Raw genomic sequence first — 26802 nt, forward strand, 5'->3', positions numbered from 1 at the left:
TATTTTTGAGAACAGAATATGACTTGACCAAACAATTTTGAATGTTAAAACAGAGAGGACAAAAAAATTAATAAGCTCAACCTACTTCAGAACCATCATTTAAGCCAAAATTTATTAAAAAGAAATTCCACGGAAGAAATCCTGTTGGCCTTTCAGGCACAGACAGTAATTGAAAAATGCTTTTATATACAGATTCCTACCAACAGCTTTCTGTCCAGCAGGTGACTTTCTACATTAAAAGCTTTGTAGAAGTGGAGATTGTAATAGGATGAACAACCTTGATAAAACACTTTGATTCTTATCTTTGAAATTTTTTCCCTATTACATTTGCCTTAGCTGGTGCTGCTGCTCTTAAGGGGATGTCAATGCTCCCATTGTAAACTCCTTTCACAGCGTTTTATGACTTCATGGTAAAAAATAGCTTTTGTCTGAAATACAGCAGATTTTTTTTTTTAAATAACTCTTTGTTCAGTCAAATAGGGAATGTTAACTTGAAAAAAAACATTTATTGTAAATGAAAGGGCAATCTTCAGCTAAGTAATGTCACCTCAGATTAATAAAAATGACAGTATTTTAAAAATCCAATTTTGTTTTCACAGTTAAGGTTGTTTGTTTGATTACCTTTTTTGCATTGCACTTTGTTTAGACAGGGAAAATCAATGAAGTTAGTTTCAGCGGGCTGATAATCATTGTCACTCTCAGGTTGTTAGTACCACCGTATTTAAGATGCAGTAGCTGCAAGGTAAGTTTGATGAAAACAACTGCATGTATTGGAATTTTCTGAAAAGTTCTAACATTGTATCCATCGCTTTTTGGGTTGCATCTATGTGTTATAACCCAGCAGCGTTCACCTACTCAGCTCTGATTTCTACCCTCTTGTCTATGACTCTTGCTGCAAAGAGCCTAGCCTTCGAAGATGCTATCTGCAGTTCTTCCTTCCTCCCGATTCTGAGGGGCTGCTTTTACAAACGAGAGCTGGAAGGTGAATGAGCTGGGAATTCAGAGGGGTGAGCTCCTTGTCGTGTTTCCTTGCAAGCCCAGGCTTTGCCCTTTCTCGTTGCCTGACTTGTGACAATGCATCTGACCTATTTGTTGAGTTCTCCTGGCTTTTGGGTTAATGTTCTAAGCAGTGACTTTGCTGTCGTGTAGCTTAGCAAAAATATGTTGTAATGGAAATGTCAGTCGCTTCTGTCACGGCAGCCTCAGTGTTGTAACAAATAACCTTCTGGGCAGAGCTACGAGTTTAGCGTTAACAGGTTTTATTTGGGATAGCTACAAGAGAACGGTGATGCTTCCTTTTAAATCCTGGGGGTTTGGAAGTACGCTTGTTATTGGATATAGGGATAACCGAGGCATCAGTTTTAAAGGCTTTTTCTTGTGAACCTACTGTAAGAATTCAGGACTCGGGAAAAGACAAGTCAGAGGAGCAGAGACAGCTTGGGGCACTTTGGGCAGTTAAATGCAGCTCCCTTCTGGAACAGGTTAGCATATGGAGGGGTTTTCTCTTCCAGTGAATGCTGGGAAACAGATACGTTTTTATCTCCTTGCCGAAAGCACGGCAGAACAAAGGCCCATGTTTACTCTTTGTTCAATATTCTGCAGCTCAGATCTTCAGTGTCCTGTGAGCTCATTATTTGTCTTTACGTGCTACTTTATGCAAGGTACGTACTGCGAAATACAGGAATGTGCAGCTAAATACTTAGTAATTTATTACTAAATAAGTATCTTATTCTTGATTATGCTATTTTCCTCTTGTTTACAAAACAGAATTAACTGCTGTTTTGTAACTCACTTAAAATAGTTATGCTGGAGTTATCAAATACTTTTCTCTGCTGGAGGAGGCCCTCTCAAAGGGTAACAGCGATAGTATAAGGGGTAGTCTGCAAGTACTTGCAAAGGCAGGATCTAATACAGCATGAAATTGTGTCACTACTATTGTTTGCAAACAGGAGCCATTAGATTTGACTGTGAAGTGTTTTTAAATGTGCAAATCCTTTAAGAAGAGATTTCTAAAATGCCTATCTCAGTTCATTGAAAACTACCCTCATTTGAAATTTGTAGACTGAATATATTGCTTTTGTAATTCAAAACATTAGGCAAATTTGTTTGGGTTTGTGTTAGGAAATATTAGAACCATGCAAAAGTGATATGAAAGCTTTAACTAGAAAAGGTTTAGATTTGTGATGCAAATGAATTAACGAAAATGATCCACTTGCAGTGGATGAATAATGGAGCTAAGTTATTGGAAAGTAAAGATAATAACAGTATCTCTGGGATCTCATTGTTCAAGAACTGCCTATAAATACAGTACATAGTTGCTCATGCGTTACCAGGTTATCTCCATATGGCTCAAATTTATGTGAAAGACTTGAGTATCTCTGGAAAAATGGTATGAGAGGACCTGGCTGTTTTGACTTTTGGTTGTTCATGTTTGCCACGTACAACGCAGACTGAAAAAATCAGAGTTGCATTGCTAGAGTCAAGTAACATGGTTATCCGAAAATGAGCTTCATACAGGGTTTCTCTGTTGTTCATTCCCTTCAAATATATTGTAATTAATCAGGAAATTCAATTCAACTGTGAAATTAAATAAGTGAGGAGAGAAACCTCCTTTCTACATAGCCTCTGCAATCCCTAACACCCCACTCACCTCTTGATATTACTTAAGTGAAGACTGTTCTTTGAGTTACAAACCCTGCTCTTTCCACCTGCGTTTTGAAGGACATGTTGAAGAGCATGTTGGGCCCTACCTACCAAGTACAGTCAGGAGGGACGGTGACAGTAGCCAGGAGTGAGTGTCAAGGGACAGGGGTTGACCCTCTTGCCTTTATCTGAAGAGGAACAGCAGAGGCACTATCCCTCTTCCAGTGGTTGCTTTATGGAAAATAATTTATAGTAGAGGCTGAGATGTTCATACATGCCGATAAATGCCCTGACCACTTTCCCTTCCTGTAGTCCATATGCCTAATTTTCTTTGTTGTGCAGTGGGACAATTGCAGTACCTTTGTCTCCAGTAACTGGGTAACCATGATTTTCTTTTCCTGATCAGAAATGCAGCAGTAAATCCTTCAGCAGAGAAAGTACGAACGTTTTAATTTTTCTATACACATCTATATGATCATATTAACTACAGACGTATTGACCAGAAGTGTGCTCAAACCCACTTCTCATCTGGCTCTTTCTTTTTTTTTTTTTTTTTAAACAAAAAGCCTAAGTTTTGCTTAGTTTTTTGGAGAGAGGCTGCTTTCAGGGAGGAACTTCAGACAGTGTGCTGCAAAAGAAGCCTCTCCTCAGCCATCAGTGAAGTGTGGTTGAGGACCCACATGATTTCAACCTTTCCCTTTTGCCAGGTTTCTCATGTCGACTGCAGGCAGCTCTGCTCGCTGTGCTGTACTGGGTGCTTTTGTGCTTGGCATGGGCCACTGTGACAAACTAGGTTTGGATTTAATGAGGGGAGATGGCACTTAACAGTTAGTAGTCACAGAATTTATTTTTATGTCATTCTGTTCTTTTTCCGTATAGCACTAGATGGCGAAGGCATTTGTTCTTTCCAGGTATGATTAGGTGACTTCTCCATCTTCTGTGAGGCTGAAGCTGCAGATATTTTGGGCTGTGTATGTGAGCCTGTATTCTTCAGGGAATAAAGTATAAGGGTCTGTAAAAACTCCAGCTAATGAGCAGTAAATTTATCTGGCAAGTTATTGTCCTTTTCCCTCGGTTTATTCTTAGGCTACAAAACTTAGTTTAGAATACAAGTGGAGAAGAACAGATTCCCTTGACTCTCTTGCACGGTCTCCACATTTCTCTGTGATGCAGAAGGGTTAGCATTGAATGCAGTTGTCCCTGTTTCAAAATAAAATATTGGCTGGTCTGTCAGGAGGGAAAGCATCATGGATCACGGGAGAGTTTCTTTTGATAATTTTGCTTTAGTTTCCATGCGAGAACAGGGTTTTTGAGGCAGTCTGGTATTCTCCAGCTCATGAAGTGTGACTGGTATCAGCCATCAGTAAACTCAACGCTTACTGCATCTCTAGTAATGCTCCACATGCTAGTCTTGTTTCTGGTTTTCAGGGACTTGATTGTCCTGAAACAATTTGAAGAGGTTGAAGTGGGTGGATGTTTTGTTTTTCAACCAGCAAGAGAATAAACAATATGACCAAACTATTAGAGTGAGAGAATGCCTTGGTTCATCAGGTGAAAGTATTACAGCAATACGGACTGTATGCAATAGAAAGTGAACGTTACGTCATATTACTGCTTGATTACCTCTGCATTGCTCCCTGTAACTGACTCCACGTTAATTATTATCTCCTTGTCTCTTCACTTTACCATAAAATTTCTGTTTCAGCAATTATTTACAAATATTTCAGTGTTCCTGTAATGTATCAATTTGGCTACACCAGAAAATGAAGTATTTTATTTATCCATAGAAGCGTATAACAGAAACAATTGAGCAACTGTTGTGCTAAGAAACGGTGCTGGTTTCTCAGTCCATTCTAGTTTTGAACTTTCCTCTTCAGGCCATTTACTGGCACGTTATTGTAGTCATGGCATGTGTTTGTTTGGGTTTTGGTTTTTTGGTTTTTTTAACATACCTACCTGTATGCAGTCCTATCATGCTGCACATTGTGACTGACAGGCCATCTGATAATCACAGAATCACAGAACGGTAGGGATTGGAAGGGACCTCTGGAGATCATCTAGTCCAACCCCCATGACTAAAGCAGGATCACCTAGAGCAGGCTGCCCAGGATTGTGTCCAGGTGGGTTTTGAATATCTCCAGAGAAGGAGACTCCACAACTACTCTGGGCAGCCTGTCCCAGTGCTCTGCACCCTCACAATGAAGAAGTTTTTCCTCATGTTGAGATGAACCTTCCTGTTTTCCAGTTTGTGCCCATTGCCCCTTGTCCTGTTGCTGGACACCACTGAAAAGAGTCTGGCCCCATCCTCTTGACACCCGCCCTTTAGATATTTATAAGCATTGATGAGATCCCCTCTCAGCCTTCTCTTCTCCAGGCTAAACAGCCCCAGCTCTCTCAGCCTTTCCTCATACAAGAGATGCTCCAGTCCCCTCATCATCTTTGTAGCCCTCTGTTGGACTCTCTCCAGTAGTTCCCTGTCTGTCTTGAACTGGGGAGCCCAGAACTGGACACACTGTTCCAGAAGTGGCCTCACTAGGGCAGAGTAGAGGGGGAAGATAACCTTCCTTGACCTGCTGGCAACACTCTTAATGCACCCCAGGATACTATTGGCCTTCTTGGCCACAGGAGCACATTGCTGGCTCGTGGAGAGCTTGTTGTCCACCAGGACTCCCAGGTCCTTCTCTGCAGAGCTGCTTTCCAGCAGGTCAGCTCCCTAGGTGGAGGACGCTACATTTACCTCTGTTGGACTTCATTTGGTTCCTCTCCACCCAACTCTCTAGCCTGTCCAGGTCTCACTGAATGGCAGCATAGTCTTCTGGTGTATCACCCACTCCTCACAGTTTTGTATCATCAGCAAACTTGTGAAGGGTACACTCTGTCCCTTCATCCATGTCATCGATGGAAATATCTTTCTGGCTATGCTTCTGCGGTCATTACTTCTCTTCTTATGTAGAAATCCCATTTTAGCACTCCTTGTTTCCCCTTATCTAAAACGTGATTGCAGATGAGTTGTATGGCTCTAGCAGCCCAGCAGAAAACTGTGGAGGTCAATTCAAGAAGGCACCAGAATGCTACTGGCCCAGAAAGCACTCCACATACTGAACAGTTTCACTTAATTGTTCATCCCTCCCTCTCTTCGTCTTAGTCTGACTGCGAAGTGCTTTCATGTATAGTTCCACGTTTTCAGCGGAGCTAAGGCACGTCAAAGCTGGAATACAAAAGGGTATGCTCAGAACCTGTGTCCTGAAATGGCTTTCGTATGGTTTTGGAGACTTGGTTGAGGTGCTGTGAATATCTATTCCTTATTCCTCTGTCTCAACCTCATTCTTGTCTCAACATTGTAGAACATAAACTGGCTAGTACCAGCAGGCCATACCGTGAATCTCATCATTCACTGAGTGCTATAATCTGTAAGGGTTTTTGCATTTGGTCTCACATTTTTAATATATAACCTGTTGTGGTTTAGCCCCAGCCGGCAGCTGAGCACCACGCAGCCGCTTGCTCACTGCCCCCTCCCCTTTCCTCCCTCTCCCCCCCGCCCAGTGGGATGGGGAGGAGAATGGGAAGGAAAAGGCAAGACCTCGTGGGTTGGTATGAGGACAGTTTACTGGGATAGCAAAGGGAGAGGGGAGAAAACAAAACAAACAGTACTTAACAGAATATACAAAACTGGTGATACACAATGCAGTTTCTCACCCAAGGACCGTACAACTCAGACCCATCCCCGAGCCGCGTGTCCTGGAGCTGCTGCCGCCCCTCCCTGACTAGCCCCCCTTTTATACTGAGCATGATGTCATGTGGTATGGAATACCCCTTTGGTCAGTTGGGGTGAGCTGTCCTGGCTGCGTCCCCTCCCAACTCCTTGGGCACCCCCAGCCATCCCGCTGGCAGGGCAGTGCGAGAAGCAGAACAGGCCTTGGCTCTGTGTAGGCACTGCTCAGCAACAAGTCCGCATAACAAAAACCTCTCTATATTATCAACGCTGTTTCCAGCACAAATCCAAAACATAGCCCCATACGGGCTACTATGAAGAAAATTAACCCTCTCAGCTGAAACCAGGACAAACCATAAAAAGTTAATTCAGTTCAAGTGCTAGAAATAACCATATTCTTAGCTGCTATTACAATGTACTTTTAAAATAATATAAATGCATGAAAAAAATCAATGCAGTGTTAATGTACCAGTCATATACTATTTAGAATAATTTATTTCATTTATTTCCATGTTCATCTGTTATTCTTTTTCTGTATCTGATGCAATTGGAGCCTGCTACAAATACAAAGCTCAGCTTTGTATTTTAGTGATGCTGTTAATATATAACACATACTTGCTTACATCTTAGCCCCTATTTCTCTCTGTGTGTGCTAAGACAGAAAGACTTGTGGGTTACTGTGTGATTAAATGCTGATATGTCTGTCCCACAGATCTGTTTTAAGACTGTAGGTTTATTAAAATATTCAATGTAGATTAAAACTTCATCATATAATAAACTACATTAAACATCTTCTTGGAATATTAAGTAAATGCAGATAAATGACACATTATCTAGGTGCATGTGTAGAGAAAAAATAATTTCAACAGTTTTCATCACCAGTTATGAAAGGAGAAAAATGCTTTATGGTACTTTAGATAATGCAGCTCTGAAACAGACCTTGCTGCCCCGCTTCAAGCATAATCCATATAATGGCTATATTGCAGTGAGGATAAGATCATCTTATAAGTACCGTAAAAGTGCAATCTGCCATGGTTTCCCAGTTTTTCCCTTTTCCAGTTCCTTTTTTTAAATCAGACTTAAATAGACTCCCAGCAGTAGTTTATCTGTGCTGCATCAGAAGATTGATATTTTGGGTTAGTGAGAACAAAAAGCCCTATAGGTAGTAATTGCTGCTCTCTCATGAACACTTAGCAAAGAGCATCTCATTCCTCCAAAAACAACAGAAAAAGAGAGGTTATTTTCAGGCACCCTTGCAAAAAAAATCATCCTAAACTATATATTTTAACAGGGAAAATACTGGCATGTGTAATTAGAAAGGCATTTACGTCGGTGAAGAAAGAGATTTGTTATAATGTTAAAAACCACTAGCGTTGACAAGGACAGCTTTAGAAAGCAAGTAATGTTCTGATTTAATATCATTTATGGCATTTATTAATATTTTAGCAGCCAGGGACCACGTCTGTAAAAATCAAATGCTATAAGAAAGCAGTACTTTACCACGTTTCCTAAGATGGACGTATCATCTAGGTATGTATGGTCTGGCTGTGCCATTCATTTGAAAATGTACACAGTGTATTTGTTATCAGCGTGTCCGGGTGCATTTAAATAAATGGTAATATAGCAAAATTGCTTTTCAAAGCACTGAGGAAGAGATCCGAAGCTCTTTTTTGTGTATGCTCCTTAACAGAATGATTCTGATAAGGGTGTCTAGAACTGTCCATAGCTATACGTCACCCTGATAAATAAGGGTACTGGTCCATCCAACACTTGCTAGGTATTGCTCCCCCTCCTCCACTAACTTCTGCAGAAACTTGTGGGTTGGTGGTATCTGTTGCATTTGTTTTCTAAGGATCAGCATGTTTTTCCAATCCGGGCAAGCAGGGAAGTCTGTTACGGAAAGTTTTTTTACCATTGTTGTTACCTTTAACAAGCAGTAGTGGGAAGGTAAGAAGGGAGGGAGGCTTTGAGACAGGTCTAGGAACAGGATTTGCTTCCATTGCTCTCTGCTGACCCAGCCAAACACCTTTTGTTCTTTTCGTGTCTTTCTCCAGCCATTCATACCAGTCCATATGAGTAGTACTTGTTGTAATAGTGTTTATTCCATCTTTAAAGAGTTAAGATTTCAGGTGGCTTTTTTGGTTTGTTGGGGTTTTTTTTTGTTTGTTTTGGTGTGGTGGTGGTGGTGGTGTTTTTTGTTGGTTGCAAACAGTAGCACTCAGAGTTGTGGTCAATGACTTCATGTCCAAGTCGAGACCAGTGACGAGCGGTGTTCCTCAGGGGTTGGTATTGGGGCTGGTGCCGTTTAACATCTTTGTTGGCAACAGGGACAGCGGGCTCGAGTGCACCCTCAGCAAGTTTGCCGATGACACCAAGCTGTGTGGTGCAGCTGATATGCTGGAGGGAAGGGATGCCATCCAGAGGGACCTTGAGAGGCTTGAGATGTGGGCTGATGCAAACCACGTGAAGTTCAACAAGGGCAAGTGCAAGGTCCTGCACGTGGGTCAGGGCAATTCCAAGCACGACTACAGGCTGGGTGGAGATTGAGAGCAGCCCTAAGGAGAAGGATTTGGGGGTGTTGGTGGATGAGAAGCTCAACATGAGCTGGCAGTGTGCACTTGCAGCCCAGAAAGCCCACTGTATTCCTCTTCACAAAAAACAGGATATGGCACATCTATGTTTCATCCCATGTGTTACCACAATACTTTCCCCCTGCAGTACAAACCTCTGCAACCCAAACATATAATTACTGCAACTCTTCATCTATAGCATTGTCTACAGACCAGAGATGCTCAAGAAAACTCATTTCAAACTGTGGACAGGAAGCACAAAACCAGAAAATAGCAGGAAGTCTTTCAAAAAGGAAAATACTACATTATAAGCTTTGAAATCTAACTGAAATTCATTTTGTTTGAATGAAAGAAGTGCAGCAAACGGTACAGCCTTCAGTTATTACAAGGTAGTGTTGTTGTATTCTGATATCTGACAGCAAAAGACCAGTTTCAGAGGCAAGTCACTGAGGAGCATGCATTGTAATGATGCTCCAAGTAGGAGTAACATTTTTCTTCCCATTGTACATGATTTTTCTTAGATAATTGTTAGCTTGTGTCAGGGAAATGTGACTGTTTCACACTACGTGGATCTGTGCTGGCCTGAAGGCAGTTTTAGAGGCATCTGAGTGCGCGTTAGATTTCTGCACAAAATTCAAATGGACTAAGACACATTAGTTGTTTAATTTCCTTTGCATACTCCTGGAGGACCATTGGCGTACCTGTCCAGCATTATGTGGAAAAGCCATCTTTCAAAGTAATTTTGAGAAGTTACCTGCTATGGTAGGAAAACAAAGTAAAAGCTGCTTCTCAGCTCAACTTCCTTGACCAGTTAACGGTGGCTTAAGCTCAGAAGAAGGTTACACCGAGTGTTACTCTCTTCAAGGAGTTTGTACTGAGCTTGAGGTCTGCCACCACTGATCTGTGTGTATCAGGATCATGTTTTGACCAGACTGGTGCGAGGCATTTACAGGTGGATAGTTTGGTTAGGTGCCCCTTTGTATTCATGGATCAATTTTCTAGGAATTCCTTCAGAGCACTCATGTGCAACCTTGAAGTACATTGAGGATCCTGAAGCATGCCCTGAATGAGTGCTGCTTCCACAGTGTGCAGGGATGCCTGATTGCATCTTGGAGACAAGAGAAGGTACTGGATGCAGCCCAGGTTTGAGTTTGACTGCTCAGCTCTACCTTTGGACTAAGTTGTTCCTGTGTCAATTGGTAAGATCAATTAGTCTAACCAGTAATGAGTTATGGAGCGTACCAGTATTGGTCAAGAATCTCTTCATCTCTTTATTGGACATATAACTCTCCTGATTCTTTTTAGTTTTGCATCAATAGTTTGCAACAAACAATCCTTTATTGGTTTAATTTTTACAGGAATTGTAGTTTGTTTCAAATTTCTGTTATTACTTGTGACTAAGTTCTAGCTTACTTCACTGATAATTTATCTTTGCATTGGGGTCAAAGAGTATTTAAACATTCCTCAGCCATTGTCTTAATTTCCACAGATTTTTCAGTTCTACTAGAGATTTAACTTCTCCCTTATTCCATTCAGCATTTTATTAGGTCATTTTATTTCTAAATCCTTTTCCAGCAATCAGTAAGAGGCAGGATGTTGGATAGGCAAGCTTTGCTCAGGATCTGAATTGTGGCCAGAGCCTCAACATAACAAAATAATTGACTCCAAATCAGCTTGGACCAATGACTCCGAAAGATACAGTTCCCCATCTGTGACTCCACTTCTGTTTCTTGTTCTCTTCCAGCTAAAATGCATTCTGAGACCATTTGTAGAGGAACTGTTATCCCTTAGAGATCATCTACACTGTTGGGTACTTAATACCAAGTCTATGACAAGTATGAAGCTGTATGTTCTAAACAAGGTAAATGAAACATGGAAACAGCACATTTCCTTCTCTGGTTTGTAAAACCAAGCAAATGGGCTTTGCATAAGAATTGACATGCTCATAAATGCAGTGAGGTGCCTTGTTGCTTTATTTTAAATTTCCACCCTTTCTAATAGGAGCCTCCTCTTTGGAGGATCCTTTCTTGAAATGACAGTTGAACGACGAGTGATTTCTTGGCCCCTTGGAGTGAAAACAAAAGCTCTATTTATTTCAGAGTGTCACTCGCCATTCTGTCCTGTTTCTTGAGCCGACAGCCAACCTTCAGAAGCCTGTGGCATTCCACATTGCAGATTTCTTGGCTTCTTGTGATTGTCCCTGGTTTGGCTTGAGAAGTGAGGAATCAGCCCTACAGGAATTTTCTTGCAGTGACCTACTGGGATAATAACCTAGGCACTGAACCAGAAGTTCTTGATCTCCAAATTGGCGATGAAGACATAACTGTGCCTCTCCTGAGTCCTCCATTCACCATATATCTTGTCTTTGCTTATTTAACTCATTTTCTCCTCATTGTGACGCAGGCTATGAATTGTGGGTAATAATAAACTTTGTGCTTATTTGCTACTGTTCTTTGTTTTCATCTTATTACTGTGGCTGGATGATACATCTTCTAGTCCCAAAGAAAATATTTTCTCGTTTGCATAATTCTGTTTTAATCTTTTCTCTTGGTTAGTATTCTGTTCCTTGGTGGAACTCTGTACCACCTAATGGATTTCTGTCTGCAAAGGTGAATCAAACCTGTAGGTGAATACAGACTTGTGCTTAGCAACCCCTCCCTTTCTCACCTGGCTTTTCACCCCAATTTAATCACTATGAAAGACCGATCTTACTCTCTACAATCTCAAAAAAAAAAAAAAAAAAAAAAAGTAGGGTTTTTCTTTTCATTAGACAAGTTGCCTTGCAAAAGCAGGTTGATTTCTGTTTCTTGAAGGGCATCATGAGCTTTCCACGATCTTGAGAAATCCCAACTTTAGCCATGGAGAGGATAAATCTATTGGTGCCCGAGGCAATACAAGTAAAGAACTTAGCAAATTCAAATGTTTGTACTTTTGGGAATATATCCTAACCACCATAATTTCACAAGATGATTCAGTTGCCCCATGGCTTATTTATAAAATGTTAAAACGTTAAACACAATTAGTATAAGCATCCTAATCTCTCTAGAGACTCTTTACTCATAGTATTGCTTGAAGCCTGTGTAAAATAGTCTGGAGTATTTTATCTTTTTTGTTTTTTGTTTGCTTTTATTATTTGAGACTGAATGAGAAAGGAAATCTCAAAGGTAAAGTATTTTTTTTTCTTCTTGCAGGCTACTACACTCTACTGATAAAGCTGTGGTAGGCTGGGACTTTGAGGCTGCTGATAGTAATTTATACATGGACTCTTACACACTTAATGGTAAGAAAAGAGTTATTTCAATGGATAGACACTAAAAAGGACTTCCTAGCCTCTCATCTTTGTGGAAGACACTGTCAGGTCATGGATTCAGTGAAAGCTAATTTCATTTGTTTATTTTTATATTTTAAGTTAGTTAAAAAATGTGGACAGGGCTTTGGAATTTGGCAGAATCCCAAATGAAAATAATACACGTAAAGATTTGTGGAATAAAGAAGTCACTTCCATGAAATCTCATGAGTGAGAGCTTAATGTCTATCGCAAACATGACATGGATTCAAGTCACTTTGGACATTGTGCTTGTATAGGAGGAAGGCCAGGTTAAACAGAGCTTGATGTGAAGGTGATTTGACAGCAACAGAAGCTTCTCCTTTGTCTTCAGTGAGTTTTGGGCTTACCTTTTTCTGGATTTCCTAAGTGTGCAACAGCAAAGGCTTGAATAATCTTAAAAATTCAAGGAACTATTTCTTACTGTTTTTATCCAATAAAAAGCGAATTTGAGTGCTAAGATCATGTGTGAACAGAAAAGCACACAAATGCAACCAAAAAACAACTATAGACCTGAAGGAAAGCTTTATCTGAGTCATTCTCTCTAATAATTGTTTGTGGATGGTAGCATTGTTTGCCGAAAAGGATTTCTGTTTCTGGGCTTCATGGAGGAAACCTTTAAGGATTTGTATGAAAAGTGGGACAAGATACAGTGAATTGTGATGGCTGTTAGAAACCAAGGCGAAAGAACAAATCGAGAAAATGGGAACAGTGGGAATGAAGTAAGAGCAGAGGCAAGTTTGGTTTTTTTTTTCCCTTCAGCTTCTCCTCACTATAGTTTTTGGTACTGATCTTTTCAGCCTAAGAACATCTAGTAAAGGGAACAAAGGCATTAAGACCTCTGCTGGTCACATTGATAGGGAGATAATGTCTTTTTAGTGAGGATGCAGGACATATCTGCAATATGTTGCTGCACAGAATCTGAAGAAATATAGTTTGATCTTCCTTTGTGTTATCACATTCCCAGAAAATGGTGATTTCATTATGCTGCCACGAATTTCAATAGCATTGATTATCCTTTTTTAATTTGTAACTGATATTATGAACGTAGCTGATGACATCTAAAATCCCTTCCATTTGTTTAGCTTAGGATTCTACTACTGTGCTTTATCTTTTGGCTTTTATCCTCACATCTGCAACAAAAATATGCATCTCAAAGATTTATATGAAATGACTTTGCCTATGACAACAACTATATTGTAAATGAGACGTGACAAGGCAGAGGGTGGATATTCCGGTTTCATAACTAGAATTAATCAATCGATCAATCACTCTGTGTCCCTAGGGAAAATGGTACTTTATGTGGATGCAGTTTCCTTATTTTATGATCTGTTGCATTGCTCTTGGGGAAGTTCAGGTGGTTCTATGTGATAATCATCTGCTCAGAAGTGACAGTGAATTTAAAATACCGCCTTTCCAACCTCCCTAGATTGGTGGATCATCAGATTGGACTATATAGCCATGAGTCAGTGTAAGTGATCTATACCTCTGTTCCACCCAAAAAGAGTAAGAGAAGTTTTATTGAGCTTTTCTGAAAATTGACTGTAATAGAGCAAGATAAAAATTAGTCCTTTTAAGATTTCCTTTATGATTACATACACTTAATTGTATGAACTAGTGAATACAGAAGGAGAAATGAACTAGATGGATAATTTAACAGGAAATCTATCCGGGTGTATCTTTTGTAGAAATCCCAATTTAGTCTGAATTACAGGTATGTTTACGTTTTGTTCTCAGTGTTAAGCATAGCCTTAAATCTAATTAATTGCCTTTGAACTTGAAGAGTGATTTCTTGCCATGACATACTGAAACCCTGCTGAATGAACTGAAAGGTTTTTCCTGACAGTGAATGTTTTGACCCTTCATCACTAACTCTAAACTCCCAGTTGTTTTAACATAACACAGACTCTCTTGTTTGAATGAACCTTGCAGAAAACAGTTTGATTAAACAATTCTGTCTGTATCACCTGCAGCCTATGTTCTTCTCATTTGTTTTTTTTCTATAGCTTTTTCACAAGTAACAGGATATTTACCCCTTATTACAGCTTATCTATTCCTGCAGTTTCTTCCCCTCACCTGGACTAATAATCCTCTATTTGCAGCAACGTCAGCATCCCCACAGTAACCAGCTGCGATGTCACAGCAGTGGATTACGATTTCTACTAAAGAATACAAAAAAATCTTAAAACCAGTGTATTTTCACGACCCAATGTGCATATTAATGAGAAATTAGTCTTGTTCATCTGGATAACAAAATTAAAATCCAGTTGCTTTGAATGTCATGGTGCATAAATAGAATGAAGAATTCTTCCCATGGTGTGAGCAGTGTGTTGTTGAGAAGATATCCTCAGTTGTTCCAGTGAGGAATAACTATTCTTTTGCTATTATTTAGCTCTGATTTTAATGGATTTAAATGGTAGATAACAAAGGTGAAGTATAAACTACTGTATTGCTTCAAAGAAGCCAAGATAACGTAGAGTATGGAAGAACTAATCCTGAACCATTCCAATTTAGCACTATTTCGTGTTCAGTAACACTAGTGGGTCTTGCGAAAGCAACTTGCGGTTATCTGCCTTTTAGTTAGGAGCACAGTTCTGAATTTTTTAGGAATTTATTTTGTCATATCTTTTCATAAAAAGTACAGTGTGATTTGAAAAATTAACCCATTCTGAATGTGTGAATTGGAAAATCTACACAAACCAGCATTTCAGAGGGATAGCGTTTTGTTAGGATAAAGTAAGAAATGTATATTGAGAATACAAAGAAAAGTATATTGAAATATTTCATTTTGTTCTTTCCTGCTTTCGTGGAATTTAAAGTCCACCTGACGTTTGAAACTATCACTGTAAAGTTAAAACCTACAAAGCTTTACTGTCACTCGTCAGAGAGTAGCTCAGAAATTTAAGGTATTCGTGCTTTACCAGTTATGTTCCTCAAAACAATCTTATGTAGTCACCAAAAAGGAGGTCTGGGAGGCATTTAATTTGGTCTATCTTCAGTGTGTTTTGATCCGAGCAAGAATCAACTGATAATTTGTAACATGGCTTTCCAAAGATGGAAAAATAGTAATAATCAGGGAGCAAATAAAAAAAGAAACACTCCAAAATAGCGTTTACTTTTCTGGAGCCTTCTTAAGCTCACATATTTACTGCCCAAGAATTGGTCTGCATTATGAGGCATACTGCACGTGAGACAGCCTGGCAGATTTGGTACCAAATACTGTTTCTGTAGAACACGTACAATCGCTTCAACGGGTGAGCGATCAGATGTGTCCGATGTCGGTGGGGCCATCTTGGCTGTCTGTTTCTTTCAATGCAGTGGAAGCATTCAAAGGTAGGGGAAATGTTAGATTTAATGGACACCTTCCAAACTCAGTAGGTATGATACGCTGGTTAAAAATTTTATGGATGACATCAGGTAATCACCATAGTTTTACTTCAGTAAGTTGAAATTTATACAATATGTTTGAAACCTATACAATACGTACAATAATTTGTGTTGGAATTTGAGCACAAATTATGTTGATTTACATCAAGAATGTGGTTTGGTCCAGGAGATCAATGAATAAACTGAAATAAATGGCAAACTGATTTTATTAGTTAAGGAGACATTCTCAGACAAATGATGGTAAACACTAGCAATATACCTGTTGGGTAGACGATCCGCCAGTAGAAGTGTGAACTCATCATTTCCACGCATGGAACGCACCAACTTGTGGCATATTAGAAAGACTTACGGCTGTCTCCAAAACAAAAACTCACTACTCTGTCAGGAGCAGCAAACAATTCCTCTAACTTGCAGAACAACTTACCTGTGTTGCCATGGTATTTGCAGATATAAGAAAAATACAGCTAGTTAGGGCTGAGAGGATTATTTGCAGAAAACAAGTCAGTTGATTATTTTAGCCCTTGGTTTTGTTTGCTTTGCAAGATACGTGTGTCAGTTCGGTGGTATGAAATTTTAACTCTGGAATTTTATTCTCAACTACTGGGGGATAATTCATAGTTGTTGTCCGTATCCTGCTAGTTAGGTATAGTTGCTTGGATACGCTGTGGGATCCTGCTTCTACGTCTCCTTGAGTATGTAAATGCTATAGGCTATGCAAGTATTTTTTAGTCATGAGTATTTGTAAATAGATCACTGAAATTCTCCTTCTGTAGACATTCATGAAGAAACACTTGGTTGTATGAGTGTTTTCAGAAAGTATCAACAAAGCTGTTTAAATGTAGTAAGTGAATTGCAATGGGTATTACTCTTCTGTGAGTGAAGTGATTCATTATGTTTCAGTAGAAGACTGAACAGCTGACGAGATTTTTTTGACTGGAAGATTTTTCAGGGCATAGAGTTCCCCTCCTTTACGAGTACAGGTTTTCTCTTCTTTTTAAAATAAAGTGAAATGGTGTGCAATTTCTTCTACCTTGAAGGATTTAAGAAAAAGCTTGTTAGGAAATCCTTATGATTCCCACCCACCCCCTCACCCCCCTCCAAAAAAAAAAAAAAAAGTGCTTTCCACAAGAAAATATCCTCTAGTCCATGATGAGAATTTTGGAACTTTGAAAGCCTAGTACTAAAATCTGTTCTTTTCTGTAGGTAGGAAATGTCTTTTTCACCCACAGTTTGTTCAGAAGCAGCAAAGCATGAAGTAGTTTCAGTAAGATATTTGTACATTTAGAAGACAAGAAGACCTCTAAATTAGACAGACTTTTTTGTGGTTTTGAATATATTTCAGTAGCCTATTAATTTCTCTGTCTTAAGTCTCTCTAATGCTGCTAAATGCTAAAGACGTGCTTTAACTGCAAAGGCAATAAAAGCTTCATGTTCATGCAGGTTTTTTTCTTAGATGAATCACTGCAGTTTCATTATTTTTATAACCCAAAATATCATTTTTGGATGCATATATTGAAATGACAACCCACTTCAATGTAATATCTTTGAGGAGAATTTTCATTGCCTCAGATTCTTTACCTGGATTATGGCACGTGCCTGGTTTTTAACAGCATATTTTTATACTCTGTATTGTGTTACCCTGCATGCAGCAGAGTTGTTATAAACAGGTCACTTGCTTTGGTACAAAAGTAACCAGTATCTGTGACCAACCAGAATGTACTGTGTATGTTAGAAAATCCTGGATTTACTTAATATGAGAACAGGTTCATCTGTTGGTCATAGCAAAATTTTCATTATTTTAAACTGTCTGTCATTTACATTAACTAAGATGCGCATAAGAACCATTCTTAACGACTTTGTGTTGTTTCAATTAAGTTGTTCTTAGATCAAATCAAATAATGGTAGGATTTGTTGATCTGCAAAACTGCCTTCCCCATATGGATTGGTATGAGATTATCCCACCAGGGGTTTAGTATACGGGAAATTAAAAAAAATATATCTGAATGACTGAATGTTTTCAAAAGGAGAAAACATCTATGATAATGAAACTGAGTCTATTTTAAAATGCAAGGCGTCCTCTTGAAAGCTGGTACTAAGCACACTCAAAGAAAACATTGTGCACTAAGCACTGTGCATTATGATTATGAAACTAGGTCTCATTTAATCCATCAATATTTTGGTATGTTTAATATTTAAAGAGTCTTTTTAAACCATTACTCAGAAAACCCTGGGATAAAAATGATTTTAGAAATAGCGAAGCATACAAGAATGGAAGATAATTTGACCTTTATCACTGTATTGTCATTAGTAACAGAAATTCAACTGTAGCAGTAGTCTGCATATATATGTAATCTGCATCTTTTCAAAACAGAAGAATACATCAGAGCGTTTTCCATAATTTTAAGACTTTTACAAATCAAGTGCATAATAAAACATGAGACTAATAAATGCAGTTATGCATCCCAAATATATTCCAAATGTGTTTTCTTATTCAATACAAGGAAATGCAGATGGTTGAAAGAAACTTGTTTTCGCTGTAATCAATAGAACCAATTTTAAAGAGTACTTACCAAGACAGGAACAGCGAGTCATCACCTTCGTTTTATCATAATACAGGAAACGCTCCCTTATCAACTTGAGTGACCTGAATATACGTTTTTCATGTTCTGGTCTTATTTTATAAAAGAAAAACTATTAGAGGGAAAATATATGTTTTTAAAAAGGTGATATGACTGTATTATATGATTTGAAAGAACACCTTTCTGTCAGAGCTTGCCTGGGACATTGTTTCATGTGGATCCTCTGTTAGTGCGTATCATTGTTACGCTGGATGCCGTGCGGACTGGAAGGCATTCTGGAGCTGCTGAGTTGTGTGAAGAGGCACAAATTGAAGTTGCGCTTCTTTTAGCCCTTGTGTGCTCTGCCGTGCAGTATTTCAACACTGTGTATTTCATAGTACTAACAACTTCCAAATAGCTGCTATATGTATACCTTATACAGATATTAAACCATATATGTAGAAGTTACGATCTGTAAGAATTCTAGTAGGAGGCTGATGATTATTTCCTTTGAAAGAGGTCTTAACTACATGGACTTGTGGCTTGGGTAGCTCTTAATCATGCTAAGTTGTGTGTGTGTATACTCAATTAGTTTCCATGTGCATACCAAATACCACCACAGTCAAATTAATACAAAGAGTTTGGTAAATCCTTTATTTGTGCATTGATATTATGGTACGGTCTTTACCTTAGAGGATCACATAATTTCCAACCCCTGAAATGTATGTTGTTTTAATCATTATGAGGATATATGACGAGGATATCAGTGCTTTACGTTGATGGGGGATGTTGAATGTAGGATGCTGTCACTATCTGTTGCAGAATGTGTATAGAGAGAAGGTAAAGCCACTGCAGTTAATGGTCACCATGGAAAACCTTTGCTCTGTCACATGGAGATACATGAATAATTTAACCTATAATAGAGATCTGCTTAACATAATTCATATAATTAGATAACCAAGTTCATGTCAATTAGATGGCTTGCTATTAGTTAATGGTTATCTCTCAGTAACCTGGTTTTTGTGCCCCTGCTCACAGGGTTTCTTTGATAGGAGTAGGACATTAAGCTTCTTACTGAATCCCGAGTCCTGTTTTGCAGATTTGTCATATACTGAGTTGTGTGGTATCAGTTGCATCATTCAAAGTGCCATAGAACGTCAAATACTCAAGTATTTACTTTAAAGCAGACTGCTCAAATGAATGTAAACCCTTTACATTTGTGGGGACAGTGAATTACAGGGAGGATTAAAATGCTATGCATAGCTAGCTTTGGACAGCAGGATAAATAGTTCAAAGTGAATTCACACGTCATAGACAAGCTGCTACTGGCTTGTTTAAATTCTGTGGATGCCTTTATGTCACATTGCTGTCACCCTGTGATAAGAGAGTAGACATGCTCTGTGCTCCAGTTCTACAACAGATATGAGGGAATACTACTTTACAACCTGATGGTAAATTGATTGGTGGCTGTTAGTCATTCAGATGATACAGTGGAAAGCTTCACAGAAAAATGTACAAAGACATTAAGAATAAGGTATTCAAAGCAGGTTTTTGAAGTGACATTAAAGATCTGTGGCATCACATTGAATAATGGAGATAGGATAAAATAAAAAACTTTTTTGCTCATTAAGTGAGCATCATCCGTCTTATTTACTAAACAAGGTGGAGTCCTGGGGAAAACCTAATATACCAGTCAATGATTGCAGAATGAGTACTGTCAAATCTGCTCTTGCAATTGAGTAGCAAGTTATCTGAGTTATTGCTGGTCACTTTTCCCTTTGGCTGAACATGACAGTAACCACTCAGATAGCTGAGACCCAGTTGCAGAAACAAGCCTGTGCCCTGCATCGCAGTGTCGTCGGCCATGCATGCTCTGAGCTCTCGTCCTCTCAGGCGTAAGAAAAGCTTGGTAGCACTGTCAGCATCAGGCAAAACAATGTCCAATTTTATGAATGTGCATATGGATTTTTCCAGTCACGATTAAGAACTGAAGAAGAAGAAAAGAGTAATTTTTTTTATCCTTGCTTATTTCAGCGCGCCATTAAAAATTATTACAATAAATTCAATTTATATGTTTGTAAATGTTGTAACATGAATCATGCTGCTGCTGACAGTCTGAATTGCTTGTGCTCTCAGCTGTTTGGAAGAGCACTACAGCCTAGAGTTTCACACGTGCTTCCTCAGTAGGGGATAATCAGCATTAATTATGCCCAAGTGTAGCTTGTTTATGCAGCAAATAATTTTGAGGTATTTCTTTCATTGTCACTCTAGCTACCTTCAGCAAGCTTGACTTTAACAAGCTCCCCTCGCTGTACTCGTTCCTTATCTTCAGTTTCTTTTGTAGACCCTGAAACTATTTTGTCCACTTTGTAAGCTTAAACCCGTGATGTGTCTCGCATACCTCTTCCTGGTTATGGTGGTGCATATTCGCTTTTCATTAACAGCAACATGAGGGGAAATAATGCAAACGAAGCCTGCATACAAGTTGTCTGGTATTTGACTTGTCCCTTCTCTCCACACCTGTGCACCTCCATTGAAGGCAGTCCGTCACGCCTAGCACCGGGCTGCTGGGAGAAAATACAAATATTTCAGCATGGCGAGGGGAGATGTCAGATTTTTGCGCTAGAATTTGCAGTAAGGGGTGTTTGTGCTGACCTGAAGGTAAGAGAGGGTTGCTTGGCCATGTGGGTCTCTTGGGCTTTATTTAATGAGAAGACATTACATGGCTCAGGCCTTGGGTTTTCCCTTCCACAGGGGCAGATTGCTGTGAAGCATTGTACCTACAGCTCTCAAGCAAGCTGTAGAGGGACGTTTGGGTACGCAGCATGGGGGTAGATAAATGCGTGCAAGTTCGTTACACGATATGAGATACAAAAAGCTTAAAAGAATATGGATGTCTAACAGAAACTTAACAGAAACCAAGCCAATTATCTAAACTCTGTATAAAGAAAACAAATAGTAAATGGATTTAAGCATGTTTGGATTTTAAGTTGCCATGTGTATGTTTACAAATACTAACATGAATATTGTTATGGGTTGTGACAAGGGTCACTTAGTAATTCCTTTGTGGAAAGGAGGGGAAAAAAAGATGTTGCGACCCTTTTTATATTGTGAAAGGCTTTTTTTTCTGCTTGACTGTTTTCAAATATTTATATATGCACCACTCTGTATGTGGAACTGAGTATTTATAGAGTAAAAACCTTGCATTTTAAATCACTATTTATTTTCAATTTTAATAAATGCAGGAAGCAGGAAGGAAGATTTGGTTGCAGAAGGTGGATTTTGTTTTAAACATTTTTAAAGTGAAAATGAGCTAAGCGTAATAAGAAATCCTGTTTGTCCCTTTACATTATTATCTGTTCTGTAGTGCATGGATGAGGAATAATATAACCCATAGAAAGATTTTAGTGATCTGGCCTGGGAAGAAAGACAATTTATGAGTGTGTGATGTTTATCAGTAACTTAGTAATCTTTTGGTAACCAGGCGTTTGATGTTGCAAAACACTGAAGAGCTTATGTGAGGGGTTCGTGCTGTTCTCTGACACCGGAGCTTGGCTCTGTATGTTTATAGGACACTGATTAAAGACGCAGGGGTTTGTGACAAGTGCCACTTTGATTGCAGCCTCTGTAAGTTCCCTTTGCAAAATCTGTAAGAGCTGCAAACTACGTGTGAAATGTTTGTAGTGGAAGGTTGGAGAGCCCACGTGTTATCTGATAAATTTTGAAACTCTGCTTCTATCAATGGGAATGTGGTAGGGTCTTAGCAGCTCTCGTGCCCCTCTAAACTGCAGGACGATCGCTATTCTTTTCTGTCTGGGCTTTTCTGTCTGACTGCTAATTGCTGGGACTCTGTCAATGCTTGTAACGCCTGCTGGAAGCAAGGGCATTCCTGGCACCTGAAGCATGTGTAAATTCTTTTCAAATTTCACTGAGATTCTGTATGAACAACCAAGAAAGAGGAGAAAATGCATTTAATTTTCGCAGTAGGCCACTGGAGATGATAACCATTTGAAGCGGCACAACGCTGCCAGATGATTGCCAGGGAAGACTATTTCGTTGACAGCCGGCGCTCTGAGGTAATACTCGGCACGAGTAGTAGTTAACACACCGAGAGGGAGAGGGCGTTCCATAGGAGTGAGTCGCGTTATTTTGCTGGCGTTGTGGAACCAAGTCAGTTGCGTCTGGTTGATCCTCCATTTTGTTTATCGGATAACAATGAAAACCCGTGTTTGAGTCCTGCTGCCGCAGGTTTTGACATATCACTTTGTGTATTTTTGTCTCTCAGTAAAGGAAGGTGATTACAGACAAAAGGTTGACTTTCTGAAGCAGCCTCCCGGTGCGCGTGAATGTGCGTGCAAGCTCGGTGTGGGATCTCTCCAGAATGACCAAGCAGCGAGTGGTGGCGGTGCCCAGCCGACTCGTGCAAAAGCTCACGTGCAGGTCTGCGGTTTCAGGAGCACTGAGAAAGGGGTGGTCTCTGCTGTGTGGCAAACTCACTGCTCAGAGTGTGTTTAGTTCATAGATATTTCCACGTTGCAGAGAAGAGAAGGTACCTTTGTGCCGTTAAAGGATGTGGCTACCTGGATTTTTTTAAAATATTTGGCCACAACTAGACTGAAATTGGCAGGTAGCACATAACTCATCAGAAAATGCATGTGTGTGTAAGGTTTAGCGGATTTTGGTTATTGGCTGGATCCATAGTTCTTTCCATGTTTGGCAATATAACAAAAATACCTTCTTTTGCCTGTAAAGCGGTTTGATTCTTGAATCTCTTGTGTAAATCAGCTGCCGGCCTTTTTCTTCTGCAATATGGATATCTATAAACTAGGCCATACCAACCACTACTACGTATTTCACTAGCTGACAGTCTTGCAGGAGAGAACAAGGTGAGGATGAACACAGAAAATGAATTTGTCTTTTATCCCTGTGGGAAGGTTGCCCCTGCCAGGTGTGGGTTTAGCTGTGTGGCAAAAAGTCTTTATGGCATGCTTTACCTTAATCTTTACCTTTGTGATGTGGTGATTTTTTAATTTTTTTTTCCTTTTCCCTTTTTAATTTGATTATTCATTTTTTCCTTTGATTGAATTTGACTTGATCACCTCTATGTCTCATCAAAAAGTGTTTTGGACCTGAGGACAGCTTGACTTCTCAGAGTTCTTCCTTTGAACTTTCAACTCTAGATTTTAATGAGCATCCATCTGATTCTACTCAAGCTGCAGCAGGTTATTATATCTGCTGTGGTACTGATTTAATTATGTGGCTGCATTAGTATGCTGAGATTCCTGGAATCTCTGTAACCACTTTGATTTAGTGAATGTTTAAAAATTAGGACAATTCTTTTTTCTCAGAATTAAGGAAAATATTTTCTAATTCAGGCTGAAATTATAGAAAGAAAAAGGAACACAAGGAGGTGATGAACATGCGCAGTCTTACTGATCCATCAGTGGTAAGAGTTTGCAGCGGCAGCGTTACAGATGTGCTTTTGGTAACGTGAAAGAATTCGGCATGTTCGGGTTTAAATTTTATTAGGAGTTTGTAGCCTCTTCCCCTTGGTTTATTTTAACTGGTAGCATGTCTTTTGACATCTGACGTTATTACAGCGTTTATGCTGCTGCAAGTGTCGTGACTTATGTAGCTGAAAATCACATGTCTTTGATAAAGAGGAATTGCTCTTAGGGCTGTTTTATTGACAAGAAAGCTACAAACATCATTACGATTCTTCAACACAAATATCTGTAGTTGATTTTAGCCTCTCAAACTTATTACTGTATGGAGGAAGAGTTCCCATTATTGCTGAATTCACTGTTTCTGTTCTGTTACAATAAAGTCTTACTTGGAGTGTCATTTATGTTATTTTCCTATTCGATCTTTGTGGTGTGTATTTTGTTGTTGCATTTTTTTGCCTTGAAATTATTAAGGGCTTCAAATTGAAACAATGATGGCATTAGGAAAAACTAATTTATGAAAAATATTGTTCATAGACATAGCATTGATAAAGCAACAGTATATAGGGACATTTTTGATAGCCTGGTTAAAATTATTTTTCTGTTGTTCTTTGGAAATAATGGAAGGAAGCTGGTATGTAGCACAAATTAAAATATATTTTGATATAGAAAAACAAATATGCCTTCCATTTGTGTTCTAGTGAAAGTTTGACACTCTGCCTAAGAAGAGGGGATCATAACTTGCAAAATCAAAACATTATTATGAAAAATGCTCAAATTTCTCACAAAAAAATCTGCAAAACGTGGGGATATCAATTTGAAACAGGAATGCTGTTGAACAGGAAAGAATGGTGGAAAAAGGTGATACTTTTTAATGGAGAGATTTAATTCCTTCAATGAAGTAATGAAATTGCTTTTCTGATTGAAGCATCTTCCTCCCTTTCTGTGTAGCCAGCCTGCTATGTTAACTGTTTCTCTGATATATTTTTAAAGCCAAGGAGTGGTTTTAATCACTTTGAATCTCACAGGACTAATTTTGTGTTATACAGTGATGTACACACAGCGCTCTTTCAGAAATATCTGCTTCCCCTCATTTAATATTTATATCTGAGCATCATAATCTGTTTTTTTTCTCTTCATGAGGATGATGTACAATTTCATTTGACATTTATCTTGATTCAAGGGCAGTGTTACTTCACCTCTGCTTGGCTTTGTAATATCTGTCATTCAGTGGAAGGGATTGTCTGCATCTTTGTAGAAAAAACCTAATTTGTTGACTTGTAATATGATGCTGTTTTTAAATTGAAAGATTTTCATCTTTCTTTACATGGCACTATGTTGCTGATGATTTTATTTCAGATTCTGGATTATGCATTGCCAGTTTATTAGCTGACATGTTCAAATGTCTTCGTTTACAAAACATCGGTGAGGTGTGTTTTCTCCTTTTACTTTCTGATGATCTAAAATTCAAATTTTCTAAGTCAGCTAAGTTTAGGTTTTAGTATGTAGACATGTGCACATACCTTTTGTCAATTAAAAGTAATTTTCTGTGGTAATTTTCTGTCTATGAGTTATGATGACTTTTAAGTGTCCCAAGTCCTTTGCTGGAAGGACACAACATTGATGGTTTCTTCCTCTTCAAACCTAGATACGCTTGAAGTTAGTTTCCTGTGATCACCAACACGGTCTATTGGCTTACTCTTTCTCCATTGGTCTGCAGTTCATGAGTATATCTGAGTTTATGAGAAGTGGTGTATTTTCCATATGTTGGACTCTTTTTTTTTTTTTTTTTTGCTAGAACTGGTTTTCCCCACGACTTCATTCTTTTTTGACCAGAATCTGACCACTGGTAAGTTGTTTGTAGCCATGAGACATCTCATATCATTCTATGTCTGATGCTTTCAAGACCTCACCTCTCATCCCATGCTGGTTCTCCTGGATTTTTATTGTAAGGTCATATCGATAGTTCATCCTGCACAGACAAAATTCTTGCTATTATCTATTAGTTAAAATCTCTATATAACAATAGATGGTACAATATACAGTTCTGCAAAGCAAAGCTAAAGCAAATAAGATAATATTAATTGGATCTTTAGAGAGCGCTGTTGCAGGTAAACTAGAGCAATGCTCCAGGCAGCCCCAGCAAGGTCTGACAGCTCCTGAAGCTTGCATCATTGGCATAATGCAAAGCCTGTTACTAGCAATAGCAGCACCGTATTTACTTGGTTGCAAGGCTATACAGAAAATATTAATTCATTTTTTATTTCCATAAAAAAAGAAAGATTTCTGGTGTTGGAATGAGTTTTGGGAAGAATCATTTGTGATGTCAGAGTAGAAGACAGAACATCATCTTTTTTGCAGGTCGCACATTCTCGAGGGTTTTCCCAGTCCTTTTTCAAACTCTTTCTCTCCCTGTCAGAGCCACTCTTTCACGGTCTCAGCCCAGGCTCTCAGGTTGGAAGCTGCTCGTAGGACACCAGCTGACCCAAGGGATCTGAGGAGCGTACATCATGGGAGGAACAAATGGGCTGTCCAGATGAGTAAGACAGCTCAGCTCTGCTGCTTGAAGCGGAAGCCATGGTTAGGCTCTCGTCTCATCTCCTCAGTCCCAGATTTAGGCTCTGTTTTTGTGCTGTGCTCAGGGTGTAACCACATCCTGTGTGGAGACAGAAAGGACTTTCTTGCCTTGTGTACCACCATATGTCTGTGGCACAGGATCCAGACAAATCCAGGTGAACGCGACTGTTCTTGCCCTATTACTTTGGAATATTCAATTACAAAGTAGAGTAATTGCAATTGCATGAAGGATTTGTGTGTTATTTCTATATAACAAAAATCTATATTATTTCTAATATCTAGAGAAAAATCTTGTCTAGAAATAATTAGAAGTTATAGCGTAAGGGAACTGGTGCCATCACTTCTCAATTTTTTGTGTAATAGGACTTTATTCAGAAGTATACTTTTTCTTTAGAGTTGCCAAAAGGGAAAATTGAATTTGGGTCTTTTGAGGAACAAAACAGGGAAAACTGCATTTTGTTATTTGCCATCTACTGAGAAAAATAGCCACTTCTTTCCCCTCTGAAATAAGCAAATCTTGGTCCCAGAATGTTTTAGGTTTGCATATGCATGCAAGTATGTGGGAAGTAACAGGATAATCCGAACT

General features: G+C 39.0%; 1 long non-coding RNA gene across 1 annotated transcript in view; it reads left to right on the forward strand.

The window, feature by feature from the left end:
• Positions 1-12176, forward strand: part of LOC129209591 (uncharacterized) — a 35714-nt gene extending 23538 nt beyond the window's left edge. The window contains exons 2-3 of the long non-coding RNA XR_008578118.1: positions 10670-10786; positions 12117-12176. This is a non-coding gene — a long non-coding RNA (uncharacterized LOC129209591). The remainder of the gene's footprint in view (positions 1-10669; positions 10787-12116) is intronic.
• The last annotated feature ends 14626 nt before the right edge of the window (positions 12177-26802 follow it).

The sequence above is a fragment of the Grus americana genome, chromosome 8 (assembly GCF_028858705.1).
Source record: "Grus americana isolate bGruAme1 chromosome 8, bGruAme1.mat, whole genome shotgun sequence".
In the NCBI taxonomy this organism is placed as follows: Eukaryota; Metazoa; Chordata; class Aves; order Gruiformes; family Gruidae; genus Grus; species Grus americana.